Source organism: Solanum pennellii, chromosome 2 (genome assembly GCF_001406875.1).
Source record: "Solanum pennellii chromosome 2, SPENNV200".
Taxonomy (NCBI): Eukaryota; Viridiplantae; Streptophyta; class Magnoliopsida; order Solanales; family Solanaceae; genus Solanum; species Solanum pennellii.
In genome coordinates, this window is record NC_028638.1 from 5,667,907 (window position 1) to 5,675,398 (window position 7,492).

Here is a 7,492-nt window from a genome sequence, read left to right on the forward strand (position 1 = left end):
GCTCGGTTTTGGGTGGTGACACATGGAGAGCAAAAGAAAAAGCAGTAAATCTGATGCGCGGAGATCCAGCAGAGTCCTATGCAAGATTACCTGGTAATTTTGAAATAAGAATGAATTTAAATATTACTCATTGACTTCGACTGTTCTGTTTTCATGTATTCTTTATGTATAAAATATGTATATTTTTTGTATGAATTGGACAGTTATTTTCATGTTATTTATACATTTTGGAACAAACATATCCAGAATCCGTTTTGAAAATTAAAAGGAAAGAAGGTGACACATTTTAATACGCATTTGTTGCGTTAGAAGCTTGTATTAGAGGTTTGAAATATTGTAGGCCAATTGTAGTTGTTTATGGGGCGGGATTAAAATGTTCATATGGTGGTACAATGATAACTGCCAGCACAATAGATCCGGGAGGTAAATTTTTATCCTATTTAATTTTCTGATTATATAATATAATAGAATAAGTCATAAATTGTATTTCTGATTGGTGTGATTTTTTTAAAAAAAACTTGATCAGGTCAAATAATTCTGTTGGCATATGTGATAGTAGATTCCGAAAACGATGCTTCATGGACTTGGTTCTTTGAGCAGTTTAAGGAATCATATGGAGTTAGACAAAATATGTGTTTTATGTCGGATCGAAATGAAAGCATATGAAAAGGGACTACTACTGTATATCCTGAATCAGAACATTATGCACGCATATTGCATCTGTCAGTCAATGTGTTGAAGAATTTCAATACAAATACTGAAGATTTGAAGATTTAGTTTTTTTTAATTAGCAAAATCTTATACGAAACAACAGTTTGAGAAAATTATGGGAAGAAATGATAAGATAGATACGCGCATACGACCATACCTGTTTGATATTGGTTATAGCAAATTGTCAAGAGCTTACTCAAATTGTAAGCGCACATGGACCATGACTTCAAACATCGCAGAGTCATTGAATAATGTTAACAGGTTAGCAAGGAGGTTACCGGTAATTTCACATCTTCAATTTATGAGGGTTACAATTCAGAGGTGGATGCACAAGCATAATGAGGAGGCTGATAAGACAACACTGATCTGACAAGAAAATATGATATTTATCTACAGAAAAGTATTGCGTTGTCATGCAATATGAGGATATGTATTTCACTGTATTGTATTTTACTTCCCAATATTTAGTGGCATTTATAAAAAAATAGGTGATACCTTGAACTGTTAATCTGCATGTTGTAGCTGAAAGAGCAATGAAATACATAGTAAACTTGAACACAAGGATGTGTAGTTGCGGGAGATTTCAACATTATGAGATACCATGTTGTCATGGAATTGCAGTTCTCAGATACAGGAAGTTACATAAAGACGATTTCTGTTCTGCTCTTTATAGCCTCAAGAATTTCAGAGATGCTTATGCCATTCCTGTCGAGCCTATCCCATGCGAGAGTACATGGGATATTCCAAGTTATATTTTAGAGCCTAAAATGATGCAATCCGATCCAAAAAGATCAGCGGGAAGACCCAAATTTGAACGCTGGAAGGGGTTCCTTGATGTGAAATTCAAGAGGACAAAAAGAACATGCAGTAGATGCCATCAAGTTGGACACAATAGGAAGACATATTCAAATTATGATGTCCAAAAACAATGATTTCCTACTGTTACATCTGTGTTTTTGAGTATTTAGATTATTAGACACAAGTTTTTTTTTTTTTTATTGAATCATATTATTTTTCATACAATGTTCATACATTGTATATACAAATGTTCATATATATTATTTGTTTCTTTTTTCAATATGAAAGTATAATATACCATTAATAAGTCATATAATCTTCATATAGTATGCATACATTTATTGCATATTGAATGAGGACTATATACAAAATTTATACGCATTTATACAAGCAATATTGCATATAAAATAATGTTTATTTATGTTCTACATATCAAAAGTATAATATGATATAATTCATACAATTTTCATACAGTATTCATACAAGAAATATAAGTAACATTTGTTTTTGTTTTGTATATGAAAGTAAAAAATATCATTAATAAGTCATATAAATCTTCATACAATATTCATACAAATTTTTTTTAATGTGTATTGAATGAGGAATTTATGCAAAAGTCATACACATCTACTAAGGTATAATTATATATTTAATCATATTGTCATATTGAATCATATGGCAGTACTATTTCATATAATTTTCATACATTATGCATATAAAAAATTAACATTACATATTGTAAAGTGCAATTTATACAAAGATCATACACATTTAATAATTATAAATATATGGTGAAGCAGACTTTCATTTATACAAATTTCATAAAATATAGTATATATATAACATTTGTTTATGTTCTACGTATCAAATTATAATATGATATTGATAATTCATATAATGTCCATACATGATTCATACAGTGTTCCTATATTTGCATGTTGCGTTCAAAATTTATACAAAAGTGAGACACATTTAATAATTGTTAAGATTCATTGATAATTTATATAAAACAATCAGTATTAATAATAAAACACTAGGAAATTACATAAATAGTTCATAAGTTAAAAAAACATGTCATTCAAAAAAATGTACAGTGTGCCATGAAGATTTCTAATTCCTATACGGAATTTTTGAGAAGGATAATTGGTGGTGTGCATAACTTGTTCTTTATGAGTTTGAGGGCCACCCTTCTTGGTAGCAACTGTTTCCGTAACTTCACTTTCACTTATTGCGCCTTCATCATTCTTTGATTTTGCATGATGCCAAAGTAATGTACCATATCTTTGACGATGATATTTTTAATTTATATCAATATGAGATACATCAAAAACACCATTGCTCATGTATTCGGCAAAGAGAGATGTGTATAGACCACAATCACTACAAAAAATTAAAATTACAAAAAAATTAGAATGACTATAAAGCAATGTAATTTAAGATGAAGAAAATATAATATAACAAGTATACATACTTGGAACAGTCTTCTTGTTGAGGAACATCCGTCACATGCTTGATACTGAGAGGTTCGGAATGAGACTTCTGTTGATAATCAGGGAGATTATTCGCATACAAATCAAGCCTTTTGCCATAAAATCCTGTGCTCGTCAGAAATAATGGAATCATGGTTGCAAGTTTATCAACATCTTCTTTAACTTTTCTGGAGTGAACAGATCATCCCATCATCGAATAATAGACATATAGACATCTATGTTTTATCCGGAATAAAAAAAGGAACAAATCGAATTTGTCGCTCATGTTGACTGGGATGATTACTTCGTCAACCCTAATCCAAGGAATGTTAGCAAGCATCTTAAATTCTCTAATGCACTGTCCAACATCATGGTCCGGTGAAATGCATCTCATGTCACATTCTGGCTGTCTCCATTGTTTCTCAATGTTATCAATCCACGCCATAAACCAACAATCAACAGTACTGTAAGATGTGACTGTCTGAGAGTATTTTGTCTTCTTTTGGATATAATACATTATTCTATTAATATGTTGTTTCAAAAAAACATAAAAAATATAACACAGTTGATACCTCATACACAATGTATACATTACAAATATATCCAGATGTTTCATACACAATTCACACATAATTCATACAAAACAATAATCATATGTATATCACTGGAAATCCAAATTAGAAAAAGTAAGTCAAAGTATGTCTTACCCCGTCCTCCCAAGGTCTGCCCGGTTGACTTATTATGTGGAAAAACTCCTTTTCTGCGATTTTGACAACGCCAAAGTCCATTTGAGGATGAAATGTATTTATAACCTTGGAATATGCTACTTTCCTGTATATATTTAAATAAGTACTATACCAATTATTGATTTGTGAAATTAAATAAAATTATTTTGTTCATCAGCATTTATACCTGTCACGCCTGCTTGACACATATTTAAAAAACCATTTATTGAACTCCTCAATCATGTTATCTAGAACACCAAAACCATTGTGATTTTGGAATGGATATTTGATTGGAAAGGATATAGGTACTATATTTGAATTGCTTTCCCCATCCGACATTCTGATATAAGGAGAAGAATCGTATTTCCCTAGATTCTTATGTCCTGTTTGCACAATTGGAGTTGTGGTAGAATTAAGAATTGGATCAATTGCGATGATTTGTGTCATAGTAAAATCAGGATAATCGTCCAATGTTGGTGGTTTTGATATTGACATTGTAGGTACATCAACGTTGAAACATCCATTAGTTGACTTTTGAGCTTCATGTACATAAAAAAATAGTTATATAAAAATAATTTTTTAAATTTACATATATATGATAATAATGAATATATCGTACCAGCTGTGTTTGACATTTGGACGTGTTCTTCAATTGAAACTGTTGGCATAGCTGTTGGATCTTTATCAGATTGTGCAGCATGTTGATTGGCGTTGTCCGAAAAATAAATTTCAGATAATATGAATATTTTCAGATATTAATGTATTACGAATTATTTGTAAGAAATAAATTAATAGATTTCAAATCAAAAAACTTGCATATATGTTTAATACATCTTTTTTTCATTAATCATACATATTTTCAAATACAAATTTCATACATGATTAATACAAAACATTTATACATAATTGATGAATATATACCCAATTAATACATATTAGATACAATATATATATACATAATTCAAATATATATGATGTGTTTTTATGTTGTTCATTTAAAAGTGAAAACAGTGATAATAAATAAATAAACAACTAGTATAAAAACATCAATTTATATAGTTATCAAAAAATATTCATACACAAAATATACATATATTTATACCTCTGGTTGTTCTTCTGGTATTTGTTCTCCTCTTGACAATCAAATCTTTTCAATTATCAGTTTTGTCGAGTTATCGACGTAACTCTTGATATCAGCCATGTTCTTGTCAACCTTATCGTTTTACAAAAAAAACATTAAAAATAAAATAAATTATAAAGTAATTATATTACTTCTTCAAAAATGTATTGAAACTTACAGTGAATTTGAGTTCTTTCAACACTGCCTTAACCTGTTAATTAAAAAAATAAGTTTTTGATATGTATATTGTAATTTTAAAAAAATTATTTTAATTTGAAATTTGTACTTGTACCTCTGCAGTCTCAGCTTTCAGTGCTTCATCTTTATGTTCACTATCAACGCCACGATTTTCCGATGATCTGTGATCTTCCGAATCATGGTGGCTGCTGGACTGATGTAAAATGGTTTCGTCCATGAGATCTAACTCTTCTTAAGAAAAAACCATATTTCTAAATTTTTGCTGCAGCAAATAAAAAAACTAGAATGTATATTGATTTATAATAAATCTAATAACATTCTCTGAAAAATACCTGAATTCCATTTGTTCTCAAAATTGTTTTCTTCAAATCATCAAATAAATGACGTCCTTAGGTGTTTTCCATTTCAGGATTCGCGGTGTGCGATTTGAAGCACGTATAGCAATTGTGTTGTCAAATGGATGACAACACTCATAAAACCATATCTGCAATGCTATGTGGAACTGGTTGAATTTGAATGACGATGAATTTTTTTAAAATTTTTGACTGCATGCTTTGATTGTTCAATTAAAACACTCATTTGCCCAAGGGAATGTGGCATACTGTCCAGACTCGACCAAATCAAAATACAATTTTGGAATTGTTGTTTTTGAAGGGTCTGATGTAGTCAGAAAAGAGGAAATAAATACAAGATCCCGATTTTTAAACGGTCATCTTCTTTCAAAAAATTTTCCAATTTAAACTTATGATAAAAATTTGACTTGGGTACTTTATTAAAATCCCCAAAATTTTCAGCAATATGTCTGTTTGGAACTGATGGGTCAAATACCAAATCAGAAACAGGTCCATATTTCAGACCGGTTATAGCAACAAACTCTTTTAACCCAAAATGTAACTCTTTACCATTTACAGTTATAACACACATGTCATCCCTAACATTTTCATTCCCAAGAACAAATATGTGTCTTAACAATTGACATTCGATTTTTATTTTATGCAAATTATAAAAAAATCCAAACGGTGTTTCTTGTAAGAATTGTTGAAACTTCTCTTGACCTACAAAGATCAACAGATCCGCAAACACATTAATGTTAATGCATGAAGACAAATGTGTTTGTATCTTCCTCTCCTAAAAAATCGTTAAAATTAAATTAATACGTTCATCATACTATATATATACAATCATAAAAAAACTTCTATATTGAATGAACATTCAATTCAACTCATACATAAATAATACAAAAAATGTACATAATTTCATACACAACTCATTCAAAATTAAAACACAAAAAACAGAGCATAATCTATTTAGTTTTAATATGTATGGTAATAGAAAAAAATATACAACATACAACAGTGATATATTATTCATACATTGATAATGTTATAAAACAAATATAGCATTTCTTACACATAGCATAAAAACTTAATATATTAATTCATACACAATTCATTCAAAACTAAATACGCAAATATCAAACCATAAACTATTTAGTGTTATTATGTATAGTAATAGTAAAAAATATATAACATATAACATTGATACATTATTCATACATTGATAGTGTAATAAAACAATATAGCATTTCATACACATATCACACAAACTTAATACATTATTTCATACACTCCAATAATAAAAAAATATATTAATTATTTCATACACAAATAACACAACAGAAATCATGTACTATACTACTGGCAATTAAAATCTAAAATTAAAATAAAATTAAACAGATGATTTTAATTTAAATTTCAAAAAACTTTTACTAACCTTTAAAAAACAAATTGGTTTATTTGTTGCTTGTATCTATGAACTATCGATTTCAGTACCTCTTGCTTTTTTTGATTTTGAATTTATCTACTCATCAACAAAATCAGATTCAGAATATGATGAGTATTGAATTTGTTTTCCTTTTCACTTCTTCCCTCTTTCCTTTGCCTCTTTCTCAGATTCACAGACGGTTTGTTTTTCTTTTCTGTAACGACTCATTTAGAAGTTTTAAATATTAGAGCTTTTTATTTCATAATATACTATTTCAATATAATTTAAATAGGTATTTTGGACCATTCATAACTACAATTATAGAAATAATGGGGTAGCTTTAATAACTTATTTAGTTGGTGGGTAAAGAAAATAACATTTAAATTTAGTAATGGGTCACTTTTACCATGGTTATAATTAGTTATATAAGAATGTTGGGAAATATATAATCTGAAAAGGGAAAAGAAGGAAAAACTAACCTAGCGAATTCTTCATCGGCGGCGTCTACAAGAACCGGCAAGCCAGGTAATATTCGATGGTATTGAATATATTCTGGTATTGATTGTGTCTTAGTTTATTACATTGATTATGTAATTAAGGTTGGTTTGGAATTACGGTTAGATGATGGCGTTGTATTGAAGACAATGTTTACTGCCATTAACTTGTTAATTTACAGCGAGATGGTTTCAAGGATTAGGAATATTATC

The 7,492-nt window shown here is 29.1% G+C and overlaps 1 pseudogene; it reads right to left on the minus strand.

The window, feature by feature from the left end:
- Nucleotides 1-2,807: 2,807 nt before the first annotated feature.
- Nucleotides 2,808-5,268, minus strand: LOC114075957 (annotated as a pseudogene).
- Between the last annotated feature and the right edge of the window lie 2,224 nt (nt 5,269-7,492).